The 14,412-nt window shown below is 42.0% G+C and overlaps 1 pseudogene; it reads left to right on the forward strand.

Moving 5' to 3' along the window:
* The first annotated feature begins 4,933 nt into the window (after positions 1-4,933).
* Positions 4,934-5,446, forward strand: LOC102882074 (annotated as a pseudogene).
* The last annotated feature ends 8,966 nt before the right edge of the window (positions 5,447-14,412 follow it).

A 14,412-nucleotide genomic window follows, 5' to 3' on the forward strand; every position in this document is an offset into this window, starting at 1 on the left:
TGTTTAATTGCACTCACTGCATTCAGTCTGTGTCCTTGTCAGTGTTAACGACAGTTTCGGTAGCATTTGCTCAGATTTCCCTGGGGCTCTGCGGTGTTCCGTCTCAGAGGATATGGGGGGAGGGGCCCTCTGGGTTGGGGAAATGGGGGCTGCAACTCAGCCTCAGTTTTGCAACTGCGGCTGGTAAAAATCAACTGTCGTTTCTCTGCTGTCTCCGCTTTTCTGCCATCCCTGTTTCTCTGCCTTCTGCCCTGATGACTGGGCCCTGCCACTGGCTACGTGGAACTCACAGGTCTCTCAGGTAGGGCTGTTTAGGGAAGTCACCGCACCTTCTCCCTTTCCCTTCCTCCCACAGGGAGCTCCATTGACTGCAAAAGGCAGCTTCTTTGTTTCTTCCAGTCCACTGCCCGACACCCAGGGTTCTGACCTGTGGTAGCTCTTATGGGCAGATCTCACGCTCAGATGTGCTGGTGTGCAGTTTGGATGTTTTTTGTTGAGTTTTAGATGTTCAACTTATTGTTGTTTCAAGGGGAGAGATCTGAGGACGTGTCCCACTCTGCCATGTTTCTCCAAATTTCAGTGAAATACTACTTTTAAATTGAGCTCTTCTTTAGATTCTTATAATCTGTGACAGCTTGTTCTCCTCTTTTACTTCTTTGACAGTTTCTTCTTTATTCTTAGTGGAAAGGCTGGAGTAGAATCCACTGGTAACATAAACTGGTAGGGACTCTTAAATGGGAATTTTGATAAATTGCTGAAGGTTGAATATATACTACTGTGAGAGTGAAAAACTCCTAGGGACTACAGTCATGAGGGGATCCCACACTTTTATGAGCTTTCTCTCTGGGAACCCCACCAAGTGCTCACGGTGAGGATCCCGGAAAAATGTCCTTGTTTTTTTATATTTTTAAAGTAACACTCTTGTAACAATTTAATTGTATAGAATTTCTATAAAGAATAAAAGCAAAAGTCTATCAAATCTCACTCCCCACTCAGAGATAATCACTATTGTCAACTGATGGTCTTGGTGTCAATTTAATGCCAAAAAGAACCCCCAATTTGGGGTACAGTGAAAAAGGAAATTTTATTCAGTTCAAACAGCTCAATTTTGATATAATAGGGCTGTAAAACAACATGGCTGCTAGGCAGCCCTCCAGTGAGGCCCCTCCTAGAAAACTCAGTCTTGGGTGGAAAGGGAAACTAAGCCAGAGTGGAGCTGACTTATACAGAGAGAAGTCTCCAGCCCTGGTCCCTGACTGGTCTGTCCTCAACAAAAACAAAAACTTCAAATACTCACAGTTTAATTGGTCTAAAAAGTAGTTCTCCAGATTGGTTGGAATGGAGGTCAGTGAAGATGCTAATGCGATATAGCTGTGTAGCTCCAATTGGATGAGGAAAGTCTCAGTCCTTTTGGTTGTAATACAATTTCAGGAACTCCTTTATAAGGGTTGGCTCAGAAAACAGGAACATAGTACAGGCAGGCAGTTCAGTGTGGGAGGCAGGCAGTTCAGTTTAGCCTTCTCCCTAAAGTGTGGCCTATATGAGAGGCCCTTGTTTAGCAATGGTTACTAGCCTCTGTTTGAGCCCAATTAGCCACCAGGAGCCCTTCTCAACAGGTACATTCATTCTTGGGGTCAATACTATTAATGGAAAGACATTTGGGCTGTTTCCATTTTTACTTTTTTTGGTAGTTGTTGTTCATTATTCAGGTTGATGGTTTTCATAGCCACTGTGATTGTGAGGCTGCTGGATTTTGAGGCTGTTGGATTTTAAGGCTCCTGTGAAACTGGGGAGAAGATGATGGGAATAGTCCAAGTTAAAAAGACATAAAACCTACTGTTCTTATTGAGATTCAGCGTTTTTTTTTTTTAAATAAAAACGTCTCACATTGTTGCAAGCCTTTCATTGACTTCCAGAGTCTGAACAAGCGGATGTTTTTGTTGCTGTTATGGAGGAGAAGGTTTATGAAGCAAGCCTTCACTCTGCTATTCCAGACTTCCCACCACTATCCAAGACTTTTGTAATTCTCTTTTTAAAAAATATGGGGGTCACTTGGCAAGGAACTGTGGTCTGTCTCTAGGAGCTGAAAGTGACCTCCTGCTGACAGCCAGCAACAAAGTCCTAAAACTACCAAGAAAGAAATTCTGTCATCAGCCAGTGAGCTTGGAAGAGAACCCTGAGCCTCAGATGGAAATTGCAGCCTAGTTTAGACCTAGAGCAAAGAACCCAGATAACCTGTTCCCAGATTCTTGTTGTGCTTCTTCTCCTTGGCATGCCCGTTTCTCTGCCAAGGCCCCAGTTCAAGAAGGACACACTTAATCCAGGACATTTAAGGGGCTTTGCAATAATGGAGTCAGTTTTGTTGGGAATTGGCCAGGTGGTGAGGAATTTTTTTTTCATAGTAGCACTTATTATTCTCCACCAAAATAGTAGTGGGCCCACATAATTTACAAAAGCCTGGAGAAATTATTCTATTTAAGAGATCATTGTTCTGAGGTAAAACTACGGTTTTACCCAGGGGCCGTAGAGATTTTAGCCGTCACTTTCATGTTATTCTAAGAACCTGACACAGATATCAAGGGACATAAACAACTCTAAATACTGCACATCCCCAGTCACACTCTTCTTTGAATACTAAAATCCAATAGGAACCCCTGAGATATCCTGTGATTTATCTCAAATTCTTAAAACCTCACTGGAAAGATGAAGGTTTCTTCTACTAATCAGCAAGCATAGGTGGCTAGTAATAACCCACCCCAGTTAATCTCACAAGCACAAGGACCATTGTCTTCTTTCCCAGCAGAGTAACATATCTTTCATTCATGGATACAGTATATGAGACGGCCTCATTTTGGCTAGAAAAGGTACAGAAAGAACCCAAGAACGTTAAAAGTTTGCCAGCTTTCCACAATTAGACACATTCATGGACTTGAATTATGGAAATGCTCAGTTCTTTAACATAAATTATTCATCTCTAGCAAATAATGTCCAAAAAATCTTCAAGTCATTTCAAAATGTAGGGTGCTCCTCCCCTGATACATACCCATATCCAATTTATGATGAGAAAAATATACCTTGATACTAATCAGAAGGCTTCTTCCCAGCTTCTTTTTCTACTCAGTGAGTTCTGAGACTCCTGAGGCAAAGCTAGCATGACTCAGAGATTTAAATTTGTTAGAATGAAGGAAGAAGAAAGAAATCCTGGGATTTGTTTTCTTCCCTCCTCATCTCTATCTGCTGGTAAACTGTTGCATTTCAGATGTGTATGGAAAATCCAATTAAATATACAGTGCCAGCCTGCTGCTGGCAACAGGGTACCAGGACTTTACAGAGGAATCCATTGATGTAGTCCTGGGTCAGGGCACACCACAACCACCATGAGCCACTACTCCTTGTTTTGCCCAGGCCAGTGTGGTCCAAGACAAGGCCTGCATTGAACATTCACAGCCTCAGTGTGAGTTGTTTTGGGGTCAAAAGTTAAGAAACTAAGGCTTTCTATTTAAGAATATAAGGATGTATCCATTATGTTTTAAAATTATCTTTAGAAGGAACAGGCCTGAAATGTTTGTTGTGGGTGACAGCTGCCCTGCCTAACAGCTTCACCTTCAGCAGAAGCAATAGATGATCATATTTCCAAAGAGCACTCTAACCAAGAAGCAGAAGTAGATAGCAGTCCCCACGTTGCTCATCCGAATTCTTGTGAGAAACTGGAATCCCAGTCTTGAATTTCAACCAGCCTCAGGATTTCTCAATGTCAAATGCCTACCCCCCTAGAATTTTACTTATTAGGCTGCCAGACTTATCAAAAACAGTTTCTAGCAAGGACTGGAGTGAGGAATGTGTTGAGAGGGGAGAGGAGTGGGGATAAGTTTTGACTCCAGTTCTGGAGAAACTTGGTGTTAGAGATAAGGAAGCAAGTCATGGATTTAGATGCAAGGATATGGGAGAAGAGCCCTGTTATGGGCACCAGGCACAAGGCTGGGGCTTGGTCCCAGAAACAAAGCATGAGCCTGGCCTCTGAGACCATAGGGGGATCGGCCACAGGGTGCAATTGGCAAGAGTAGTATAGAAATGCCTGAGCTGAAAGTCAGGCAACCTGGTTTCTAACTTGGCTCTCCCACCCAGTAGTGATATGGCTTTGTGCACAAGATTGTGAGCCTTCCTTAATTTATTTGTAAAATAAAGAACTTCACTTATGCCAACCTCTGGAAACTCAAGCTACCATAGAACTGTGCTTCTCAAACTCTAATGTGCACTTGAATCACTGAGGCATCTCTTTAAAATGCAGATTCTGATTCAGTAGGTCTGGGATGGGGGCTTTAGACTCACAAGCTCTCAGGTAATGCTGATGTTGCTAGCCTCTGATGTTGCTTGCTTGAGTAGCAAGTAAGCATAGAGGACTACAGAGTGGCTCAAGGGCTCTCTCCACTGGTGTGGATGGAAAAGCAAGAGGTAGGATTGTAATCACTAGCCGCTTCTCAGCCATCAGTCAAAGCAGCTGGCCTTTGATTTGTTTTACATATTAGGGTTCCATCTGAGATTTTATTTGAAAAGTACAAGGGATTCTTTTGTTTATTTTTTTTAAAGTGGTAAAAAACCATTGGATTACAATCCTTCTGAAGGAGGGAATATTTTAACCTATTTTTATCGTGAAAATTTTCATACATTCACCAAATTTGAAAGAAAAGTATAAGAAATTTGCATACCCACTACCCCACGAGTATCACCATTTTGTCAATCTCATTTCATATAAAACTGATATTTAAGAACCAGGGAAGCCCCAGTTCTGGTGTCTGGCCTCAGGCTCTGTTGAATGAAACAACTTCCATGATGTCTGACTCAATATTCATTTCTGCTTTAATGAGACTGAGTTTGGATAAGTGAACTGCATTACAACTTATGAAGAACAGAGTCCCAGAATTAAACAGCCACCATGTCAAACTAAAAAGCAAAGACAAAGACCACCAAGAAGTGCTATCAATGCACAGCATCCAGAAAAACATTTTTGCCCAGTTTGACTAGCCAGATTCAAGGGTTTGAAGAGGCCTTCAAAATGAAGGATCAGAACAGAGATGGTTTCCTTGACAAGGAACATTTGCATGATATGCTTGCTTCTCTAGGGAAGTACTCAGCTGTTGCATACTTCAATGCCATGAGGAATGAGGCCCCAGGGTTCATAAATTTTACCTTTCTCCTTGTGGTGTTTGGTGAAAAGTTAAGTGGCATAGATCAAGAAGATGTCATCAGAAATGCTTTTGTTTGCTTTGATGAAGAAGCAACAGGCACCATTTAGGAAGGTTATCTGAGCTGCTATAACATTAAGAGATCAGTTTACAGATGAGGAAGTAGATGAGCTGTACAGAGACTATTGACAAAAAGAGAAATTTCAATTACTTTTAGTTCATGTATGTCTTTAAACCATGGAGCAAAAGACAAAGATCATTGAAAGAACTTTAAAAATTTCCATGTTTCTTATTCTATTTTATTTCCCAGACACTTGCTCCACCCTCACAGAACCTGTTGTATGTGACTAAATTTCACAGCTTTGCCTTTTAAAAAAAATTTTTGGATGTATTTATTCCAGACTTTTCTGCCACTTAGCACTTATGTAATAAGACTGGAAATTGGGGTGAGGTTGTAAATTGTATTAAAAAACAGATTGCAAATAAACATCAACAGATGTGAAAGCCCAGGAAAATATATTTGTATTTCTGATCTTGTTGGATTTTGACATTTTTATAAAATGAAAATGATATTTTGAAATAAAGTTTATTCTGACTCTAATCGAATATAACGGTAAGTTAAACAAACAGCGGCAGTTGAGGATAGTCCTTTTTTTCAGGTTTTCAACTTCATATAATTCAGATTTTATAGTAAAATTAATTTTTAACACATATGGGACAGTGTCCTTCAAAATGTTTAAGTACACTTTAACATTAGCATACAGTAAGAACTAGTTATGTCTTTGTTTTTCATGCTCCTAGTAAGTCAAATGTTTAAACTACTGAATGACAGATATAGAATATATCTGAGAAAACCTGAAACATTTCATTGATCTAAGAATCTAAGAAGCAAAATTCTAAGCATTTACTGTGTGAGGCATTACACAAATATGATTTTCACTGAATCCTCCCAACGACCTTGTGAGACAGATTTTTACTAGCCCTATATTTTAAATAGGAGACCTGAGCTTTGAGAAGTTGAGTAATTGATCAGAGTCACTATTAGTAAGTGAGAGTTGGAATTCCAATCTCAGGCACCTAACTCCAGAGCTTAGAGTGCTGGAACTGCTGTGCTGTCTCTATGAAAAGCTCCAAATGCCTAAAAGAGTCAAGACATTTCTGACACATTATAATATAATTCTATAGTCACTATTGAAATTTAAAATAATTGGGGTAATTTATTATTTGAATAGAATTTCTGAAATTTCTATCCCAAGTAAAAAAGTCAAAAGATTATAAACAATACTATTGTATATTTGAAGGGAGTTCATGTAGTACAGACTGTAGGGAAGGACTAAAAAACATTGACAAGGGTGCTATAAGCTTATTTAAAGTTCTCAAGGCCAAGCAATTTGAGAAAAAGGAGAGAAAATTTTAAAGAAGGGAAAAACCCCATTTAAAAAAGTTTATCAATATAGTTCAACATCTATTCCCTCTTCTAAGAGTGTTGTATTGGTATTTTACTTACATAAATTAATGCATTTACATATTGTTTAATATTTGTGCTTTACAGGTTAGTACAGTGGACAAATCTCTGTTCACTGCTATCACTTAATTTTTCTGGACTTCCTTTTCATCATCTTTCCACTCTTGTGGTCTAGTACAGTGCTTTGCAGTTCATAAGAGCTTTCACTTTCATTTATTATCTAATCCTCACGGCCTTCGAGGTAAGTAGGACTTAAGTAGAGCTGAAGTTTAGAAAAGCCAAAGCACTTATCCAATGTTCGTCAAGAACAAGAATTCATATCTGATTCCTTTTTCCACTCATAAGCTTAAAGTCATCATAAAATGTCACAAAACCAGGTGGAGAGTCGCTGTATGTTTAAGGAAAGGGAAAAAATATAGTGGGATTATCTAGATCATTATTAAACCAATATTTATCAGTCAGTTGTTATGTGTCAGGCAGTGTTCTAAGTGTTGGAGATAACAGGGGGGCAGGACAGACAAGGACACTGCTCTCCTGGGGTTACTATTCTCTAGAGAGAGACAGACAATCAATAAGCAAGCTTGGCAGAGGGTGGTCAGGAAAGGTCACTTGAAGATGGCACCTTAAGCTGAGTTCTGAATGACAAGAAAGATGTCCCATGAGATGGTTAGGATGAGGCTTTCCATTAAAAAGGGACGGCTCCTCCCAAGGCACATGTGGCAGGATCGTTGGCAGAGAGCACAAGAGAAACAACACAAGGATGGAATTTGTGGCATAGTCTAAGTATGAAGTCATAAGGCTTTAGGAAGAGAAGAAATATGCTTCATGTTTTTAGAAAAACTCTATCTTGCTGTTGTGTATAGAATGGAGGGACAAGAATAGAAGCAAGAACACTTGCAGTTAAGAGGCTATCACCATCATCTGGGCAAGACATGAGGACAGCTTGGACTGGAAAAGTGGTTTAGGAGATGTCTATGAAATGCCTCTCCTTGCCCTACATATTTCCTCCCCTCCAACTATGCCTTGACTATCTTTGTGGTGTAATTTTAACTGCATTTATTCTACTGCTCTACTTAAAGCCAGATTTGAAAGATTGTCAGGGGGACCTTTCAAAATTACAAACAAAATTTTTAGTTCTTTCTTGAATGCCTTATGTTTTACCTGACATTAGCCTTTCTGTTTCATCTATACTGTTCTATAAAAAGTATGCGGAATCCAGTACTATAACGTGCCTAAACTAGGGCCTTGTTCCTCTTCAGTGTCCAATAAATATCTTTAGAGATGATGATGAAACCAAACCAAATCAAACAAAAAGCAACAACAAGGAGACATAAAGATCATCTTTGATCTCTGAAATGCTGGGATTCAAAATTCTTTTCACTATAAACAAGCCCCGTTCCACAGCCTCACTGGCTGGGCTGAATTGACCAGTGGGGAATAAGTGGGCTTGGTTAGGAGAGTTCTCAGGAAGCAGGAACAGGAAACTTCGCTAAACATTACAAGATCTGCTTCTTCTTGGCAAGGGAAAAGGCAAAGTCACAGGAAGGAACAGTGTGGGAACAGAAATGTGGCCTGGTTCTTGTCCTTCAGTTGTCCTCCCAGAGACACTCTTCAGGAGAGTCAGCGCCAAGACGCTTGCTCTGTGGCTGCAGGAGGCCAAAGATTCGGGCATACAAGGATCCCAGATGTTTCCCGCAAAGCTGGGCGCCCCTGGGGGAAGGCTGTGAGCTCCAGGGAGGCTCGGTGTGGATCTAAGCTGTAAGATGACCACCCAAGTCATAGAGTGGCTGTCTTTTCCAAAGCCAGGACATTTTTGATGGAAAGAATTGCCTCTGTTTCGTGGTTCCTTTTTTCTTTTTTCTCTTTTTCTCCCTCTGGATATCTGCTACCTGTTCTGTGCAACGGAGTGCGAGCAGATGCAAAAGAGATGAACAAGGATCAGACAAGGCACAAGGAATGAGCTGTTTCCGTGGTGGGTGATGCTCGGTGCCGGTGCTCCTGTTGGGCAGGTTGCCACGGCAGCTGCCCCCCCCCCATGGAGCCCGTCCTACACACCGTGCACGTCCACACGCACACCGCGGTGGTGTCTGATCCCCGGGACAGCCTGGGAGGTGGGTGTCGCACATGCTCATTTTACCAGTCACGAAGCTGGGGCTCAGAGAGGCCGAGCGGAGCCGTGTTCTCACAGCCCTCATTAAGTGGTAGAGCTGCTGTATCTAACGACAAAGTTCGTGCCCTTGGCACTGATACGGCGTTGCCTTTGGATGTCCCTGAGACTGAACAGCTCCTATGATGAATAAAGCTAACAGCTAATAAAGACTAGTCCTCCTTTACTGACCGCTTCCACATGTCAGGCACTGTGCTCTGTGCTTACTGAGTGATGTGCATTGTTTCACCGATTCCTCACAGAAACTCTGAATTGCTAATCGTTTTGCAAGTGAAGAAAATGAAACTCAGAGAGTGCGAGGGACCTGGCCAAAGTCCCTCTGCTCATCACCTGGAGAGCCAGGGTTCAACTGCAGCTGGCTTCCCCTTCTAAGCCTGCTCCAACCGCATCGAGCCCATTTTAAAGACGGGACTGACCATCTCCCAGTATTGCTAGTGTGCTGAAAAGACCCTGGTGACTGACTTACGGGCGAGGGGGAAGGGGCTGCTCCCCGGCCATATCTGCGAATCTCTGTTGTAGCGTGCATAGAGATCAGAAGCACGTGATCATTTCAGAGATTTTGATTTATTCAAGGTCTTGCAGCCCGTATAACTTTTGGAAACCTATATATCTCACCCTCGTGGTTTATTCATGCGCAGAAAGTTGACTCTGTCAAAGCTGGTGAGATGCTTGCTGCTTGCTATACCATGTGTATGGCCTGCGCTAATGGAATATCGCCATCTACTGGTTGCTCCCTTGAACTACATCAGAAAGCCCGAGGTGGGTGTTGCCAAGGCTACAGTGAGAGGGACAGTCGCACGTGTACAGCGGGTTTTAATAAGGCGAAAAAAGAGAAGGAAGGTCTTGGGGCACCGGAAGGGAGTGGGGGAGGTGGAGTCACTGTGAGGCCGTAGAGCCTCTGCTTTAGCAATTTCACTTGATTCCTGGGGTTATATGGTCTGACTTCCACGTTTGTCATCAGGGAAAAGTGTGTCTGCAGTGAATCCTCCAACTGCAGTAACTCACAGGCGGTGTGTGTTATGGTTATGTCTCTTACGTGCATGTCATAACTTTGAGTTAATTTTTGTGTATGATGTGAGGTAAGGGTCATGTTTTTTTCAAAGATATGATTTCCCAATGTTTCCAGTACTATTTGTTGAAAATATTATCCTTTCTCTAATGGATTATCTTGACATCTCTGTCAAAAGTCAATTATCCATATAGTTGTGGGTATATTTTGAACTCTCTGTTCTGTTCCATTGATCTCTATCTTTATGCAATACCACACTGCCTGGAGTACTGCTGTCCTATAGTAAATCTTGAAACTACGTAGTATAAGTCCTTCAACTTTGTTCTTTTTCAAAATTCTATATAGTTGTTAGAATCACCTGTCAATTTCTTTAAAAAGTCCTGCTGTGACTTTATTGGTAATGCATTGAATCTGTAGATCAGTTTGGTAGCGTTGACATTTAACAATATTGAGTCTTCAAATCTGTGAGCATTGTATATTTTTCCATTTATTTATGTATGTATTCTTTAATTTCTTTTGTAATTTTCAGTGTACAGGTATTGCATGTCTTTTGTCAAATTTATCTCTAAGTACATAATATTTCTACAAAGAAGATATACAAATGGCCAATAAGCAAATTAAAGGATACTCGACATCATTAGTCATTAGGGAAAAGCCATTAAAAATACAAGATACTACTTCACAACCACTAAGGTAGCCATAATTTTTTAAAAATAAATAAGTGTTGGAGAAGATGTGTAAAAATTAGAACCATCATATATTACTAGTGGGAATGTAAAATGGTGCATCCTCTATGTTAAACAGTTTTGGTGGTTCCTCAATACATTAAACATAGAATTACCATGTGATCCAGTAATGCCACTCCTAGATATGGACCCAAAATGTTGAAATCAGATGTTTAAACAAAGCATGTACATGAATGTTCATAGTAGCATGGTTCAAAATGGCCAAAAGGTGAGGACAATACAAATGTCCACCAGCATATGAATGAATAAACGAAAGTAGTATGTCCATACAATGGAATACAATTCAATCATTAAAAGGAATGAAGTACTGATACATTTAACAATGCAGGTGAACTTCCAAAACATTATGCTATATTAAAGAGGCAAGACATAAAAGGTCCCATATCATATGATTCCATTTTTATGAAATATTCATAATAGGTATATACATAGAGACAGAAAGGATATTTGTGTTTTACAAAGGCTGAAGTAGGAAAAGAATGGGGAATGACCGCTTAATGGGTATGGCATTTAGGGTGTTGAAAATGTTCTGGAACTAGGTAGTGGTGATGGATGCACAACATTGTAAAAGTACTTCGGCCACTGAATTGTCTACTTAAAAATGGTTAAAATGGCAAATTTTCTGATATGTGTTTTATATGTTATGTTATGTTTTATATTATATGTATTTTGCTACAATAAGAAATCACTTAATCAGAAATCTGAGGATTTGTTTATAGTCTCTCAATCTATTTCATTAATCTATGCACCTATCTCTGCACCAATATCACACTGTCTTAATTACTGTGGCTTTATAATAAGTTTGGAAAAAGGCACGGTAAGTCTTTCAACTTTTTCTTTTTCAAAATATTTTCATTATTTAAGGTAATAACATTTCCACATTCATTTTAAGATCAGCTTGTCAATTTCTATAGAAAAGTCAGCTGATATATTGATAGATATAATAATATACAAGTAAATTTGGGAAAGATTGCCATCTTAAGAATATTGAGTCATCCAATGTCTCTATTTAGAGCTTCTTTAAATCTTCCCAGGACTGTTTTGTAATTTTCAGTTTGCAAGTTTTGTACATATTTTATCTGATTTATCCTTAAGTGTTTTGTTTTATTCTTTTTAAGGTTATTGTGAATCAAATTATTTTCTTAATCTCATTTTTGGAATTTGTTACCAGTATTTAGAAATACAATCGATATTTTAATAGTCATCATGTGTCCTCTGACCTTGCTAAATTTGTTTATGGGTCTAGTAGCTTTGTGTTTGTGTATTTCTTGATATTTCCTCCATATAGGATCATCTGTGAATAAAGAAAGTTTTATTTCTACCTTTCTAATCAGGATTGTTTTGTTTTGATGGGTAGGTGCTTATTCCACTGGCTAGAGTCTCCAGTACAATGCTGAATAGAAAAGGTGAAAGTGGACATCTTGCATTAATCCCAATAGTAGGGAAAACTTTCATTCTTTCGCCATTAAGAATTATGCACACTGTGAGCTTATGTAGACACTGTCAGGTTGAGGAAGTTCCCTTCTATTCCAAATTCATTGCAAATTTTTATCATGAATGGGTGGTGGGTTTTGTCTAGTCTGTTTTTTGCATCTATCGCAATGCTCATGGTTCCCTATCTAGTACTATTAATATGGTGTGTAATTCATTTTCAGATGTTAAACCAACTTTGCATTCCTGGGATAATTCCCACTTGGTCATGCTATGTATCTCTAGGGTGTTTATACCAGGCCTTGCCTGGTCTTGGACTTCCCATTCACAGCGGATATTGTCCATGAGGCAGGAGAATGAGAATCCTAGTGTCACCAGCCTCTTCTAAGACTGCAGCCCTGCTCAAAAAGCCACACTCTCCATGCCAGGCTCCCATTCTCTTATGGACCTCACAGAGGAGCCCCCCTAGCCCCTGAAGCACACACAAGGCCCAGACCCCAGTCCCCCTCCCTATGGCCATCAGGTTTGCGCCTCTGCGGGTGCTGGGAGAAGCCAGGATGGTCCCGCCCACCGCCTCTTAGTGGCCGCAGGAGCTCATTCGCTGCATCCCCATTGGCTAGACCGTGTCGGGGGTGGACTCTACGCGTTGCGCACTTAGGGACAGAGATCTTGCCGCTCAGGTGAACTCTTGGAATGGCAGCGAGTCCCTTGAGTTGCATAGAGGCTGAGGGACAGAAGCAGGATTCCTGGGCCTGACTGGAGGGCCTCTGCGAGGCAGCGGCTGCAACAGAGGCAGGCCTCGTGCTTGTCTTGTATGGCGAGTGTTCAGGCCATGGCGATAGCAGTGTTATCGGTTCTGGGGAGTCCTGGAACTCCTGGACCTCAGTTATTGGCATCTGGTCGACAAAGAATTGAAGGCAGACACCCAGAAATTGTGTACAAGGTAGCCTTATTAAAGGAGAAAGTACACCTTTAGAAGGGTGAATAGGCGGCCAGGAGCTATCAGCCTTCAGGACAAAGTAAGCTCAGTCTCAAAAGGGGAAGCAAGCTGCCAAAAGTCGTCAGTCCCAAAGACTTCTGCCAAAGCAGAACTACACGCTCAGATAGGGGAGCAGGCAGGCTCAAGGGAGAGCTGCTGGCATGGGCCTGTTGTGGGTTTGGGGATTTCATCCATTAATATAACTAAGGGGTGGAATATTCATGATTTAGGGTGGTTGCTTTTTGGAAAGAAGGTGGTTCTTTTTCTGGAATTAAGGAGGTGCCCCTTTTCTTACCATGTGTGGGCTTTTTCGGAACTGTCAGGGCATCAGATGCATAATGGGTACAGCCTTAACCCCAATGCTAATTTATTATAATGATCGTATAATGAAGCAAAGGTGAATTCTAGGTCACACCAGCTGTCCCTCTGCGCATGCCTATGTTAGGGACTTCCCCAATTCCCTTTATTTTCCACTTTAGCAGGAATTTTTAAACTACAAAACTGCATCACTAAGTCAAAGCTATTGTTCAGGTAGCTCTGGGGAGCAGTCCTGAGGTAAGTCCTACCTCAGCAGGACCATGCTCAGACTACTCTGACCAGGGCTGTGGCTTCTTCTGGAGGAGGGTGGGCTCTACAAGGGAGAGCACCTGAGGCAGCCGAGTTCCGCCAGGCACCCCTCAGTCCCCTCATCCCCCACGCAAGGACCCTCCCCAGCAGGCTCCCCACCCCTGGTCTGGTTGGCTGGGGGTGGTTCCAACTCGTGTGCAAGGGGCGCTCCCCCAGCGCTCCAGTCCTTGAGATCTGGGCCTGCCTCCACCCCAGCCCCAGACTGCCCTGTCCCTCCAAACTGCCTAAGGTGGTGGCAGGCAAGGACTCTGGGGGAGCTTCCCTCCCAGGCATTTCCCCAGAACTCCTGCAGCAGATTCCTCTCCGTATTTCCAGTAGAGGGCGTCGCTCTGAGGAGAGGGTGCGTTTGGTTTTGTTTCACAAACGCGCGTGTGTTTTGGAGTCAAGAGGACAGCCATATACGTGTCGCCCCTAAGAGGGCAGGGGCCGTGTCTATCCTGCTCACCTTTGGATCCTACAAACCTGCCGCAGAGTCTGGCACTGAGTGGATGACTCAAGGGACACTGTGAAGGTGTCATTTTGTTGGCTGGAATCTGTTAAAATATGGGGTTTGGTGGGGAGGGGACGCGTCCCTGCTGTGAATCGCATTAATTCTAACGTGTGTCCAGAACTTGTCTGTGCCAAGCCCTGGGCTCAGCGCCTTAAGGGCCTTCACGACATTTAATCCTCAAAAAACTCCCACGAGAGACGTCACAGCATTGTCAAGTCCATTTTACAGCCTGGTCAGGGAGACGCAACCAGGGAGAGGGGGCACAGCGCTAGTCCCACCCAGACCGTGAGCCAGCAGCCCTTTCCTGACCTCTCT

Source organism: Pteropus alecto, unplaced genomic scaffold, assembly GCF_000325575.1.
Source record: "Pteropus alecto unplaced genomic scaffold, ASM32557v1 scaffold577, whole genome shotgun sequence".
NCBI lineage: Eukaryota > Metazoa > Chordata > Mammalia > Chiroptera > Pteropodidae > Pteropus > Pteropus alecto.